The sequence below is a fragment of the Chinchilla lanigera genome, unplaced genomic scaffold, assembly GCF_000276665.1.
Source record: "Chinchilla lanigera isolate Chin_1 unplaced genomic scaffold, ChiLan1.0 scaffold00039, whole genome shotgun sequence".
Taxonomy (NCBI): Eukaryota; Metazoa; Chordata; class Mammalia; order Rodentia; family Chinchillidae; genus Chinchilla; species Chinchilla lanigera.
In genome coordinates, this window is record NW_004955440.1 from 19,802,670 (window position 1) to 19,818,039 (window position 15,370).

The window sequence follows — 15,370 nt, forward strand, 5'->3', positions numbered from 1 at the left end:
AAGAAATCTCTCCATACATGAAGTTGCTAAAATTTCTTTTGCTCACTTTTCAATCTTTTCGTTTCATAACTATCTCAGTAGATATACCCTCAAAGGCTATCAGTAAAAACTTTATAAGCAATGGTTATATGTGCATTATGCACTATAACTTGTACAGATGTGAGGTTGGTATATTCACTGCATGATTATTCTGCAAGATAGCTGAATCTATAGTACCTAGAGTAGAACAGAAATGAAAGTTGAGTTGCTTAATTTGTTTAACCTTTATTGAATATAAGCATGTCCTTTAAAGCCATGTTTCTATGTAAATAATTTTTCTGTATTCTTTTCTCCTTAATAGATTCTTCTCAGCTTTTTCAATATGTGTTGTTTTATTCAGTCCTAAAAAAATAAAAATAAACATACATAATTATTAATTCAGCTGTGGATAAGCTTAAAACTTTAAACAATTCCAGCAGTTAATTCTTCAAAAATCTATATTAAAAATTGCTAGCATTAACCAGGTTGTGCTACCTTTTGTTATTTATTTTATCTCCCTTTTTCTTGTTTTTAAAACTGCAATAGACATTAATATTGATTGTGTGGTCAGATTTCAGTAATGTCCTGCTTTGTAATTCATTTATAGGTTTATCACAGATGTCCGTGTTTACCAGAAAGAAATCGATGGTCTAGACAGATGGGAAATGTACAGTTTAAACCAGTACTGCCTCTGTGGGCCCTGATGTGTATGCGTACGTGAAGTGTTCACACATTTTGGTGGCAGAGAGCCCCTTCCTATCTTCATATTCAGTACTTCCTTCTTCCATATATAAGGCCTACATGAGCAGACTCTTTCCTAGTTCCCTGGCTGAATTCTTGACACTTACCATCCAGTTCCCTGACTGTCAGACTGAACTGCCTGCTGCTGCTCACTTCAAGGATGCACTTATCTCAGAGTCTTTGCATTCACTGTCTTTCTCCCGAAAACCTACTCTAATAGCTATTTTTATGGCTTCATTTGCTCACTTCATTCTCGTATTTGCTCATCAGCATTTCTTGGCACCCAATATATAATCTATGTCCCACCGTACAGTTTTATTATTCCCTGGAGAGCTGATAAGTGCCTGACAAGATGCTGCCCTACTGTTTCTTTGCCACCACCTTTAAAAATTGTGTCTCCAATACAATGTGCACTTCGTGAGAGTGATATCTCCTCTAGCATACAATAGTTGATCTGCAAAATGATAAATGTAATATGGTGGAAACCTTTATTTGAAATTCAAGATATTTTAAATGTAAGAGAGTCAATTAATTAGCACCATCAACTATTTAAAACCCATATAAAAGTAGTTGAAGTAAATAAGTAAAACTTGTTATATACATTATAACATGAAAGGGAATATTGATTGCTGAGACTTGATCAAGCTTTTTAAAAATGCATACATTTTAAAATGGCTTCTAAACTACATTGTGTAGGGATAGCATTGATTAAACATCATATTTTATTTTGGTTTGTCTGACTTTTTTCATGTTTTCTTTCATGCAACACACATTTTGAAATGTTTGTTGTATGTCACACAATATGCTATATGGATAAATGAGATCCCAAGTCTAAAAGAGGCTATTTTTCTAGTTGGAAATAAAGCATATCTAAAAAATACTATTAAAGATATGTGAACTGTTGAAAACATAAAAGCACTAACAAATGCCCATGATAAGTTATACACATTATGGTACATAAATGTAAGTAATTATGTTTAGTAGAATCTCAGCAGTTTACTTTATGTAATGGATAGACAGTTCTGAAAACATCAACAGATGCCATAGTAAATAACTGTCACTATTAAACTATCAGTTTCTGTAAGTCTTGAGAGAAAAAACGTTCCCTGGAATGATGTTTTCATGCAAGTATTAGAACTTTTCTGTAGAAATGCTCTAAAATATTAATTTAAATATACTTCATTGTAGCTCTTTTATTCCTATTATAAGTTCTTGTTGGCATTTAATTAGTGATTAATTGTTTCATGTCTAAAAGATAAAGTCTTGGAAATGATGAAGGACTTCATTTTCCTGGCAAGTCATTTGGCTCTGAGGCATGATGTCATGGCTCTGCCTACTATTGGTGATAAAAGCAATTAGTGTGTGGAAACAAGAGAATACTATAATTATTTTAGGACATTAACTGCATGAAATAATTTTTTTCTTTCCCCCGATAATAAGAACCTGTGTTTGGTTTTCCTCCCATTAATTTCATAGTTCTTTTCCATTCTAATAATAACCTATGATCTGCTGCCTTAATCATTATAAGCAGTCTCAAATCACTTTACCTCATCACAGTGTTGGATAAACATGTCTGATTTAAATTTCAATAATTCTACATTAACAATGCTGGTATGAGACTTAGATGTCTGATGGAAATTCTGCATAGGGATCACTTAGTAATTGTTGGTTTCCTTGGAGTTTGTGTTACTGCTGCAGTTAGCTGGGTGCAAGAAACCCAAGCCCTAGAGAACCAGCCAGGCATAGCTTGCGTGATCATTGCTGTTCCCCTATTAGCTATGCCGTAGAGATGAAATGAAAATCTCCCAAGTGAGTGATCAAACTGCCTGAAAATCTCAGAGAACTTTTGAATCACAGAAACTTCAAGATGAGACAGCTCTATTAGATTATCCAACCAGCCTCCTTGCCTCTCTCTTTCTCCTGAGAGACTGTTTTCTTAATGCCATTTTTGATTGTTTTATTTAGCGACAGCTGTGAAGTGGTTGGAAGACTTCACTTCCCCCAGAAAAATTTTGTGCTGTAACACATTTCATTGCTGGGATGTGCATCCTAATTGCTAAATCTTCTACCCCTTAATATTGTGCCATTTTCTTAGCTTAACCTTTTTCCCCCCTGATCCTTTTGTTTCTACACTCTGTATACAAACCACGCCCCAAAACAAATATTGCATTTATTCCATTGAGATTCAAATCTTGGGCAAAAAGATAAGTTATGAAAGGTAAAAGTTTGGTCAACTGAAGTCATAACCAACTGAAACATTCTCTTACTTTAAATGTTTTTAAGGACTGTTACAATCACTGATATGTTATTACTTACTCTTCCATGTTTATATTAAAATCATGAGCAACCCTCAACCACTGAGATTTACTTGTATCCTTTTTTGGTGCAAGAAAGAGTAGAACAAATATTCCACCAATCAATATGATAAAATGGAGAATGCTTTTCTCAAACCACGGACTACTTTGGTCTCCGTTAGGTTGTAGGGGAACAACATATTCTCTCTCAGTCTCTAAAATCGTCCTGAATCACGGGTCAACTTTGAGTTAACTTTGAAAATAGTTTCCCATAGAAATGGCTAGTAAGTGAAGATAGATACATTATTTTTAAAAATTGAACTGAATTAGATTTTATATTCTAATGTGATCATTACTAACATCTTCTCCAAGTGGTGAATAGAAAAATTATTATGGCAACATTATTATTTAGCTTGATTAAATAGTTATCTTGCATCAGACATTTTGACAAGTATTTTACATGTCATATTTCTGTTATTTCTCAGAATTCCAAACACTGTTATTTCCCTCTTAACTCTGATAAGGATAAGGGAACTGAAGCTTAGAGAAAGGCATAAGAAATTCAGCCACCTAGTGAAAATGTCTCATTCTAAATTCTGCTTTTAACTGCACTGCTATGCTTCATTTTGATACTTATTTTTAAAAATAAGTTACTAAATATGTAGATGTTAAAGAAACTAAACTTTTCTTTAATTACTATGTGATTGCATAAATTAAAGTATTAATTTGAAAATATTAATTGTGGACAAAATACAGCTATGCATTTGACTTTTTTTCTGTTGTATTAGAATCCAGAAATCTACTGAACATAAAAGAAATCCTATAGCATTTGGACTTTAGTTCCAAGCGCAGTTTAAATCTCCTTTTTATTTTAAAGAGAATAATAAAAAAAAAGCAAAATGCCAACAATGAAGACAAAAACAAAACAAAGCAAAAACAATAAAAATGATATGGGGTTTCAAAACAAAATGATGGGAATTAACAATGGTTGTTATAAAAATATAGATAGATAGACAGACAGAGATAGATGGATGATAGACAGACAGACAGAGAGCAGCCATAAGTGTACTGCAGTTTGAATCTTGTGAAATCTCCTGCCGGCCTCAGTGTAAACAGGCACTGCTCAGGCAGACTTTGCAAAAGCAACGCAGGAGGCAGTGATTGTACCAAGTAACACAGAATGAGGTGAAGGTCCGAGCAAAGACAGGGATGGCTCAGAGCCGTGTCCCAGCTGTGCAGCCAGGCAAGAATCATGAAACATTCAGTCATCGTCGGCTGCAGTTTGCAGACTTGAGCATGGAGAAGGGCTTTAATGAACACATATGTGTCCGCTCTTGGGTTCAACCAGTGTCAGCAAATGCTTAGTTTTTGGAGGATTAAGTCAAATTCTTAGCATCATGACATTACAGCACTACATTACTCTCTATTCTTTTTCAAATAATGAGATTTTCTTTTGTAAACACAATATCATTATCATAATCTAGTAAAATTAAGCACATCTAATACTAGATTCATGTTTGAATTTCCCACATTATCTAAATAATATTTCTCTTTATTTGGCAGGTTCAAATCAGAAAACAATGAATCTATGTACCTTGGAATTTTGTACTAGTCCTTAATTTTTCACTTTATAATTCTAAATAATTTTGGAACTATTAATGTTGCCTAAGTAATAGTTGACTTCCTCTAGTATTAACATCTTAATGAATTGTAGAACAATGATCAAAACCAAGAAATTAACATTGGTCCCACTATTGTTGGTGAACTTATTGGTGAAGTTCAGATTTCACCAGTTATTTCACTAATGCCTTTTCTCCAAGGGTCCAATCCAGAATAACTTGTTGCATATACTATATACTTTTCCCCTCAATATCATTGTTAATGAAAATAGCAAATAATTGATGGGTAAGATGTTCTCCATTCTGAATTTGTCTTGCTATTTCTACTTCATGTTATCAAAAATGTGTACTTTACCCAAATTTATCCTAAGAATTGGAAGAGACCAAATGATTTCATTTCATTGAAGCTCATCATTCTTGACACAGATTCCTCAGCGGTGACGTTCTATTGCATCAGGAAACACTGCTTTGTGTTCCTTGTGCTGTTGAGCCAAGGCCTCTCTATGCAGATCAGGCTGGCCTTGAACTCACTCTGTAGCCCAGGCTGACCTCACATTCCTCCTTCCTCAGCCTACCACGTGCTGGGATTACAGATGTGCGTCACTGCCTCTGGCTTGGAAACATAGATTTTTGTCCCGTTTCAGTGCTGTGTAGAGGTTGGAAAATGTAAGTCAATGCAGCCCAGTTACTGTGTTTGAAATTTCCCTATCAACTGTTTTACTATGGTCTTAATAACTATCGATAATCATGGTCTGAATCATTTATTTCATTTGGAATTCAAAATGGTACAGATTTATTCATTTTATTGCTACTTTTAAAACTTGCTATCTAGAGCTACTCTTTAAAAAATTTGTTCTTAATAACTACAATTACTTATTTATCTTCAAATTTAATTTTCATTTTTTAAATGCCAACTTTTAAAGAAAAAGGATGGTGCTCTGGCTCCTTCCACTGTAAATGCGAGATTTGATTTGATTTTGTATCTATATATATGATTTTAATGATAATGACCTGAATTTTATATATTCTGTTTTTCTGTTAATTGCACTCATCATTATTTTTCAAGCTCAAGTCCCCCACTTTCTGTACTAGCTAAGTTGAGCTAGTCCCTGTGCTGTTTGCACACAATTCCGTTAGACACAGATCCTCACTTTGCAGCACAAGTTATGTATGTCTCATCGTGTGTATTTCTTGCCGCAGTACTTTAATGAGCCAATTTTTCAAAGATCGAAGTTCCTTTTTTCTTTTGTTTTTGTAAAAATTGCATTGACAGATCATAGCCTGGACACAAAATGAAAACTTGGACACTGTTGCTTTGAAGTGTACTGCTTTTTGGGAAATTTATTAAGCAATTGACTATTGCAAAATAATTGACCACAAAGATTTAGAGGTTAGGAATATTGTTTATTTTTTTTTTGTATCCTTTCAAAGTCAAACTATCTACAAATCACTTTCTTTGTATTAGTTTAAAGAACATGCTACTAGTTATAACTTACACATTCCTTGGGATGGCTTCTCAATTTAAATAAAACAAGGTGATTCAAAAGCTTATATTGATTGAATAGAAATTCTAGTACCAAGACCTTTTCCAAAAAATAACAAAGAATATGCACCTTTTGAAAAAATCAGTATGCATCTCTCTGACAGCAAGGCTGTGCCAAAGAATGCAGTAACGTTACCCTCTAGTTTGTGGACTCACAACAGTTCAGCATGCCATTGTCACTATTCACAACGTATGGTACACTTATTAAACTTAGGGATGTTCTCCATGAAACACATTAAAAATGAGGTAGCCATGTAATATTTTTCTAACACAAATAATTATTTTTAGAGTATATCTGCAGATATTTACAAGTGGACCTGAACAGATTTTCAAATACCAGGGTGAAGCAAATCTTATATACATGATCACTGACATTTTGATATGTGAAATTAAAACTACAGTGCTAAAGAAGCTATTCATAATGTTTTTATTTCTGACCTTTGTGCTTCTTATTTATCTGGAAGCACTGGGGCATTTCAGTTAGCTCTAGCTGACCCAGGATGACATTTGCATACATTTTATTCATTTTCTCTCACTGACAAAATGAAATAATAGTGTGGCAAATACTAGAAGGATTATATCAAAGAAAATCTAGCCAGTCATTATTTTGAAGAAAGTAGATATATTTCCATATGCCTTTGATTCATTGCCAAAATGAACTGAAATGAGATTACCCAGGGTATTTTGCAGCTGTGTCAGAATATTTTACTGTCATAATAGATACTATATTATATTGGAAGGAGAGAAGAATTAGATTACAAGAGTAAGATTCTAATTACCCCAAGTTAGTTAATTATGTTAGTATGAAATATATATGTATATATATATGCATTAAAATTGCTCTATTAAAGTGAAATATATTTTCTAAAAATGTCAGCAAAAGATGGTACAGTACACAAAAATGTTGGATAAAATAATCTAGCATAGGAGACAAACATAGTTTGTGATACTGGAATTACAAATGATTTTCAGCTTAAGTAGTATTTGAATAGTTGAATCTTTATGCAAAATTGGGCATTTGATATTTTATTAAACATTAATATAAAAGTATAATTATTATTAATTGATCATGTGTAACTAATATATAGTATATATTACTCAATATACTATTAATATGATATTTTTATAACAAAGATTACTTATATGACTTATAGATCATGATAGCCATTTTCTTTTTTTTTTCCTTTTGTGGTACAGGAGATCAAGTGCAAGATCTTCACAAGCAACACAACAATCTAGCTAGTGAAATCCACTTTTGTACTCATGGGATCTTAACAGATATTTCTAATACCTTATGTCACCAAATAATATTAATAGGATACTAACAAAGTATGGTGTGTAAAACAGGGGCCAGTGTAAAGAGGACTAAGGTACCGTAGTAACTCGTATACACCCTTTCTTTAACATCTAATAAATTACCTAAGTCCAGGAATAACTTACAGTTTGTTTATTTAGTCTTTATCTTCTCAGCTGACAAATATTTTCTATCCATCTACAATACAGCTAACATAATCTAGTGTCTATATATCTTGTATAATTTCCTCTTACCTATCTAATGTTATAAATCCTTGAGTACATGATTCTTGCTCTTTTACTGTCCCTTTCAATGAGATAATACGTGCAATGCAAGCTAAGCTTGTATATTCTTCCTCTTAGTGGTATCCCTGATCTCCCCCGCTTCGCTCTATTAATTAGTTTCCTTTTCTACTATCTCAGTATTTGCACGTACATTCTTGTATGTATAAGTTAATGTCTTACGGTTTCATGTGATATTTGCTTATATGTCATCCCCTATAGCAGACAGTGACCTCCAGGCAGGGAGGAGTCTTGTGCATTTACTTGAGTCTATTCTCATCACCTTCAGTGTCTGAAATAATGGAATTACTTGGAATGGTTGCCTGACTGAATGAATACATGAAGAGCTTTCACTTTCTTGAGTGAAACCTATTGGAATGTTTAGTGTGCTTATTTTAGTTACAAAGAATACAACTGTGAAAAACTCTGCCCTTGAGTTTCCGTGATTTTGATATCATTGTAATATGATTCTATTGTTATTTATTTGTTAAACTTTCATACCAGTGTACTTAAATATTAAATATCAGCTCTTCATTTCAATAAAAACTTAAGTATAAATTATTGTACATATCAAAGTTCCACTATTACAAATTTTAGCATTTTCAATGTAATTTCAATCAACTGGTCACTGAGGTTCTATACTGAAATAAAATCCATGAGAGATATTTAAGAAACTTAGATATACCCTTTTCTTGTGATGGCATTCTTGGTACTAAGTATAAATGCATTTACAAAATGTGAATAAAAAGAGTATATATTTTTAAGCCACATAATATAGGCTTTCACAGATGAAAAACAGAAAATAGAATCCAATTATAAGAAAAAGACATTGAAGAAATAAGACGAACACATATGAAAGTAGAAGAGGCCTAATATTAAAACAAAAGATGCAGTATTTTTATACGATGGAGTGCTTACTACTCAGCTATAAAGAAAGATAAACTTGAGGCTTTTATAGGTAAATGGATGCAACTAGAAACCATACTCATAAGTGAAATAAATCATTCACACGTGTAGACATTGTATCATCTCCCTAGTGTAAGAAACTGGAAGAGTAAATAAGATCCAAAAGATACAATAGATACTGTGGAAAGGAAAGAAACTGCTTAAAAGGAAAGAATAACTGGGAGAGGTGGAAGAGAAAAGAAAGAAGGGAAAAAAAATATATATATATACAAGATAGCTAAGATAATTATGCTACTAATTTCTATTAGTTCATTGAAAGGAACAGTTAGTGCTTATGTTGTTTGATCAATTTTGCATGCCTATATCTGATAATCTTAGTGACTACTTTGAAGATAACAATATGCAATATAAAAAACCATTGTTAATTTCTTATCACCTTGTTTTGAAATTCTGTATCATTTTTATTGTTCTGTTATTCTGTTAGAAAAGCACACTGTACATTTACCCTCACAGAAGGTGCAGGGCACAGCCACTACTGTAAAGTGATGATGTCAGCATAGTCTTCTCAGGAGGGATGACGTAAAGCAGGGTGAAGCCCTTGTGGAAAATAATTGTGTTCATTATTTGGTGCCAGAATTGGTGCAGTATCTTAGGGAACCCTTTGAAAGGGAAATAAAACAAGCCTAGATAGAATCTCATCACGCTCTAGCTATGCCAGACACTTAAAATCCTTGCTTAAGAGTTTCTCTCGCAGTTCAGTTAGCTCAGGGTGGCTTCCTGTGTTCCTGTGACTGGGTCACTGCCTGCTTGTTTGGTGTCTCATCATTCTTTCTTTTCAGTAGTTTATGCCTTGTCTCTAACAGATTCCCTTTAATTCATTCAAAACTTTTTTTCTGGCTTCCATTGTGGGCATTCTAATAAGCAAATCTTGGCTTGAAGCCGTCTTGCTCTCAACCTACCCTTTCTTTATAATCGCAGTGATTTACCCACTTTGCAAATTTTACAAGCTTCCTTGACATTTCATGATCAGAATAAATGCCTTAACTTTGTGTTCCAATAGGTCCTGGAATGGAATTTATCAAACTTTGCTGAAATGTTGTGTTTAAAAATCTATTCTTTGCTAGCATTTTAAATTCTTAAGAGTGGGGATCAAAATTTTCTGTCCAGTCTAATTTACCTTCAATGCCTAATACAAGTGTAATGCCTCATACAAGTGTAATACCTAAAGTGCAAATGAATGTATTAATGACCAACCTAAAAATATCAGAATTGATAAGTAGCAAGATGCAATTTTGAGGAGGTCGTTACAGGAATGAATACTCAGAAATCCTTGGAATCTTGTAATATTTTTGTTAGTTGTTATAAATTATCATAACAGATGAGTTTAATAGTATATGAACACTCCACCAAGAGTTTGGGGCTTAGACATTGTCAAAGGGTCAGTGATGGTAAAGCTCATCATTTGCTATTTTGAAACAAATCTTTAATAATAATTCTTCTCCATTCTTGGTCTTTTAGAGTAGTCATATTCCATACTTAGTTAACCTATAAAAGAGAATGAAGGGCTGGGGATTTAGCTCAGCGGCAAAGCGCCTGCCTGGCAAGCGCAAGGTCGTGAGTTCAGTTCCCGGTACCGGAGAAAAACCAAAAAAAAAAAAAAAAAAAAAAAAAAGAGAGAATGAAAAACAGACTAGTTGAAGCTCTTAACTGACTTTCCCATAGTATCACTGGTGGCTTGGTTACTACTCAAGATTCTGGAGTTATTTAGCTATTTGTTGAGGGCCAGGTTTATGCTAGACTCAGCTATTAGAAAGGACACTTATGAGTAACGTTTTAGTTATTTTTCTCGTTGCTGAAACAAAACACCTGACACCCAAAGTCAGCGGAGGAAAGGTTTATTTAGCTCACAGTTTGTAGTGCCTTTAGTTCATTGTTGGCCGGCTCCAAGGCAGCAGGACACGGCAGAGGGGCATCACAGAGGAGAGACAGTTCATGGTGCACAGAAGACGGCTAAGCAGCAAAGTAACTGGGAAGCCAGCAGCAAGTAGTCAGTGGCAACCCTGTTTCTGTCCCTTATGTTTCAGTCAGGCTATGTGTTCTTAGGGCGGGTAGCGCTCACACCCAGTTTGAGGCACCCTTAATCCTGCCCAGAATTATGCCAAACCAACTGGTGGGCTAATTTAGCAATCACACACCCTTGGTCTCAGCATCACACACTCTAGGTCCGGCCATCTCTGAAAAGTCCCACATTTGACTGGGAGAGGCTTTAGGCGAAAGATCTAGATAAAAGCCATAACAATTTAGAAATAGTATTTCCAAATTTTATGTGTGAAAATGGTCATAAAGAACAATTCAGAGGACATAACATTTTGGTCAATCACAGATTTTTTTCAGAATTGCTAATGTGGGAAACTGAAAAGTTATAAATTAAAGTGTTAAAAGAATTTTAAATACTAAACATATTTTCTTTTATTTAAGAAAAATAATTTCTTTTCATTTTATGGTGAAGATAGTTATTTGAAGTACAGTTCATGGAGTTCTTTAATTTAGTTTAATATGGGAAAAACTTTAGATAATTTATTATGAATTATCTTTAATATTTGCTTTTAGACATAACATTAAAACTGATTTTACATTCAAGCAGAATAACTACATGAAGATACTTTAAATCCCACTTCTCAGACATAAGAATACAGTGAAATTAGTTTACTGAAAAAGGATATTTTGAGTATGGATAGTGATTCTGACTTTAAAATGCTGTGCTGTGAACTGGCCGCACCACCAATCCTGTTATGCATATGTGCAGTGGACACTTTTTTCTTGTGGGTGGAACTACCTGCTGTGTGGTTGTTTAAAATGTAAATCAGGTATATATCACTAAACAACACTTCAAAATCAGTAAACTTCCATTTATTTATAGTTCCTGATCAAGAAGAACTTACATGGTGTGACAGCCTCCAGTCATTGTGTACAATTTCCTCTCCAAGCACGAGTCAAACATGTGTCTCCATATCCTTTATGTGACTCTTCAGTGGAGCATCCAAGAATTCCATTTCCTTTTTCCTTGGTACAGTCTGTTCTTTAAGAAGACTGAGTGCCTCTTCCAAACTCCAGGCCTTACTTGTTCCAGCTTAATACATTTACTTTTATTTTCCATTCTGATAGCATAATATATCTCTTAACTAATTCATATCTTCTCTCATAATCTGAGAAAATCTAATTTCTACAGTCAAAATATTCAATGTATAGGCTTTTCTTTGGGGATTCTTAAAATTTTGGTTCACAATCATTATGTTATTATGTTCTGTTTTGATCAAAGAAATGCTTGAAAGGCCCCCACCTATTCCTTCTGTCATGCATATTGATAAAATACATCCTCATTCGATGACTTCATGCTATAATGCAGAAATTTCCCCGAAGGTTTCCAAAAGTGGTATTTTTCCTAACCCACTCTAATGGATGTTCACCTTAAATAGGCTGCCTCAGATTATGGCACTCTTTCTCCTTGGCAAGTGAGAAGAGAGCAGCACTGCCTGCTGGAGACGACACCTCTTGAAACATAATTTGCAGCAGACCTTAAACCTCGAGGAGGGTCCGGCTAGGGATATTTGGAGGACACAGAATAGAGAGGTTGATGCAGATGTGCTTTTTTCTGTTTCCTATTACTTACCTTTTATTTTTTATTTTAAAGACAGAAAAAACAATAAAAATTATCAGTTTTTATTAAGCATTTCTGTTTAAAGATTTCATTCTTAACTAAGCTTTTCTACTTCAGCTCTATCCAGTCTATTATGTTCTAATCTAGTGTGCCTTAGTAGACATTAATAAATATAAACACACTTAATGGTCATACAATTCATTGTATACATAAGTCATTTTGTTTTCCAGTATAAATCTTGATAACTGTAAGGACCAGATTCTGGAAGCAACAGTATATTTTCTGTAACTAACTCAGATGTTATTAGATGCTCACAGATCCTGTCAGATGTCGATTCATGTGTTAAGTTCAGGAATAAGTATTTTTGACTGAATTTCTGTGCTTGGATACCTTCATATTATTTACCTTCATTTTAATGGGTGACATATTTGGCATTTGCATTATAATGATGCTGAAATTAATCCTTGGAAAACAAGCAATCTGATTGAATTGCTTATTCTTTAAAAATCACAATATCTTATCTGTTATTGTTTACATTTTAAAATTACAAAGGTGTGATTTTCATAATATTGGTTTCATTGTCAAGAACCTTTATACTGTGTTTTAGGTGTTAAAAGATTCAAACATCCTGCTGGAATTCCCAGTAAACTTAGCCCTGTCCTTCATCAGGCAAAGGTGGCCCAGGATGCTCATCTATATAACTGACTTTGCATAATGCTAGAGCTGAAGGAAAGTAACTTTAAAAATACACAATAGTGATATATTTTCACTCACCACACCATCTTGACTCTGTTACTTGTCTCCTTGGTGAATTAGAGGTTGCTAATACTTGGTGAGAACTCAGAATACGTGTACCAAGAACTGAAATCCCAATATTATTTTTAACCGACAGCAGGGAAAGAGACAGATGGCTTTTTCCTTCACATATTCTAACAGCAATGAAACTGCTAATTAGAATAAGAGGTAACACAGGATGTTCCCTAAACCTGTTCAGAGAATTGAATTCATCTGGATAATTTATGCCTGATCTCAGTTCTGTTCACTCTAATGCAAGAGCATAGACTATGTTTACACCATCCAGCCGTTGGCTCTGTGTTGCCACTTCCTGCTGCTGCTGTTGACATCATGATTAAATCAATTTATATCATGAAAATTTGGAGTAAGGCTGGCACATATACAAGAGGTAACTTGTCTATGCCTCAACTTCCCCGTTTGTGTTGACACAAGCTAAAGTTTTACTATTTGTTTCCTAACAAATGCTAAAGTTCAGACGGCTTCTCCAACTAAAATTAAAATATATTTCTTTACTTGCATTACCCAGACAGAGAGTAAGTTTTTTTTTATAAGGGACACAATTTCTGTCTCATCAGAGCTTACTAATGTAATTTTCTTTGCTCTTTTTTGCCTCATATTACTAGAAAAGCAGTAGTGAGTTATGCTGTTATTACAATAAATTCTTATTGATTCGAAGGAAGTGAATGACTTTCGTTAAAATTATATTTTAAACATCACTGTAAGATTAATACCTGTTTGTCCAGAAAAGAGCCTCAGAAGATCAACTGCATCAAAATGCACATCACAAACATTATTTCAAACAATGTATTTAATGTGATTAGCTGGCTGAGGCCCAGCCAGTGCTCTGTCAGCAGACTGAGAGTAGAACAAGGAGGCTGTAATTAATGAAATTAATGCCAGATACAGCACCTTGAGACTCGAGGGGACACTTCAGTCTTATTTCACTTGCGCGTTGCAGAATGGAGAGGCAGTTTGGTGGACGTCGTTGTTCTTAGCCTCATGGCACAAGGTTAGATGGAGGTGACCCTTTTCCATGCTCTGGCTTCTAAGACTGTTGGCAGGCATCCTGCTGCACCACTGTCAGATAAATGGGATCAGAAAATTTGGAAAATAAAAATGGTATGATTTAATTTGCTATTTTATCTTCCCTTTCTTAGAAGACATACAAGAAGATTCAGAGCATGTCCAACTCATCACTCTAAAAATAAGGAGCTGTTGGTAGTCAGTCTTCCTCACCTTCTAAATCCAACCAGTTGTCAAATCCTGCTAAGTTCTCTTCCTAAACATCTTTCTGATCTCTCTCCACAGTCATTTGTTTAGACATTGTCAGTTACGACCTCTTTGCTTCATCGTGATCTGATCAGATATTTTCTCCATGGAGCAGCCCATGTGATCTCTGCAAAATACTATCAGATTGTGTCACAGTTTTTGATAAAACACATGAATTACTCCCTACTGAATGAACTAACACATTTTTTCAGATGATAAGTACAATTTCTCTTTTATATACAACACCAACTCTTCCTTATCTCATGGAGGTTTTGCAACACTCAAAAGAAATGGAAAAATCTAACTTTTTAATATGGAAATAGTTTCACATAAGACAACTGTAGTGTCTGAAAGTAAATAAAACAATGACAATAATGAAAATATCAATAATGATAACCACTGATGTTTGTTGAGTGTCCCTTGAAAGAGAATGGGGATTACAAAAAGCATCTTTAAGTCAGGAGAGATGATCAGGTCCTGCTGCTAAAGGCTGTGATAGGGACCAGAGTGCAGAGGGAGAGCAGGAGACCAGGTTAAGAACTGTGTCCAGGGGCTGGGGATTTAGCTCAGCGGCAAAAGCATCTGCCTGGCAAGCACAAGGTCGTGAGTTCGGTTCCCGGTACCAGAGAAAAACCAAAAAAAAAAAAAAAAAAAAAAAGAACTGTGTCCAGTGGGCCTGGGAATGGACGAAATGTGTGGAGGTGAAGTAAGGCATACGTGCAAAAGGTGTACAGAATGTGCATTCTGCTTCTGATGTCCATAAGAAAGTTCATTTAAAAATTTAATAAGTATTTTAAAAGTTCATAGATAGTAAAGCAATGCCATCATGGTAATGGAAAAACCATTTTCATTGCACATGCAGTCTGCTTCAGGGAGACTTGCTTTGACTACATTATATCATTGCAGGAGCGAAAGTTGGGAATGGAAAGGGTTGTAGAATTATGATCAAAAA

The 15,370-nt window shown here is 34.4% G+C and overlaps 1 protein-coding gene and 1 long non-coding RNA gene across 2 annotated transcripts in view; one reads left to right on the top strand and one right to left on the bottom strand.

The window, feature by feature from the left end:
- Kcnj3 (potassium channel, inwardly rectifying subfamily J, member 3) overlaps nt 1–15,370 on the top strand; it is a gene marked incomplete at its 5' end in the record, with an annotated part of 120,877 nt that overhangs the window by 86,589 nt on the left and 18,918 nt on the right.
- Nucleotides 249–14,960, bottom strand: LOC106149230. Its single transcript, XR_001235275.1, has 2 exons — nt 14,059–14,960; nt 249–381 (listed from the first exon to the last, which is right to left on the bottom strand). It is a non-coding gene; the product is annotated as an uncharacterized LOC106149230 (long non-coding RNA).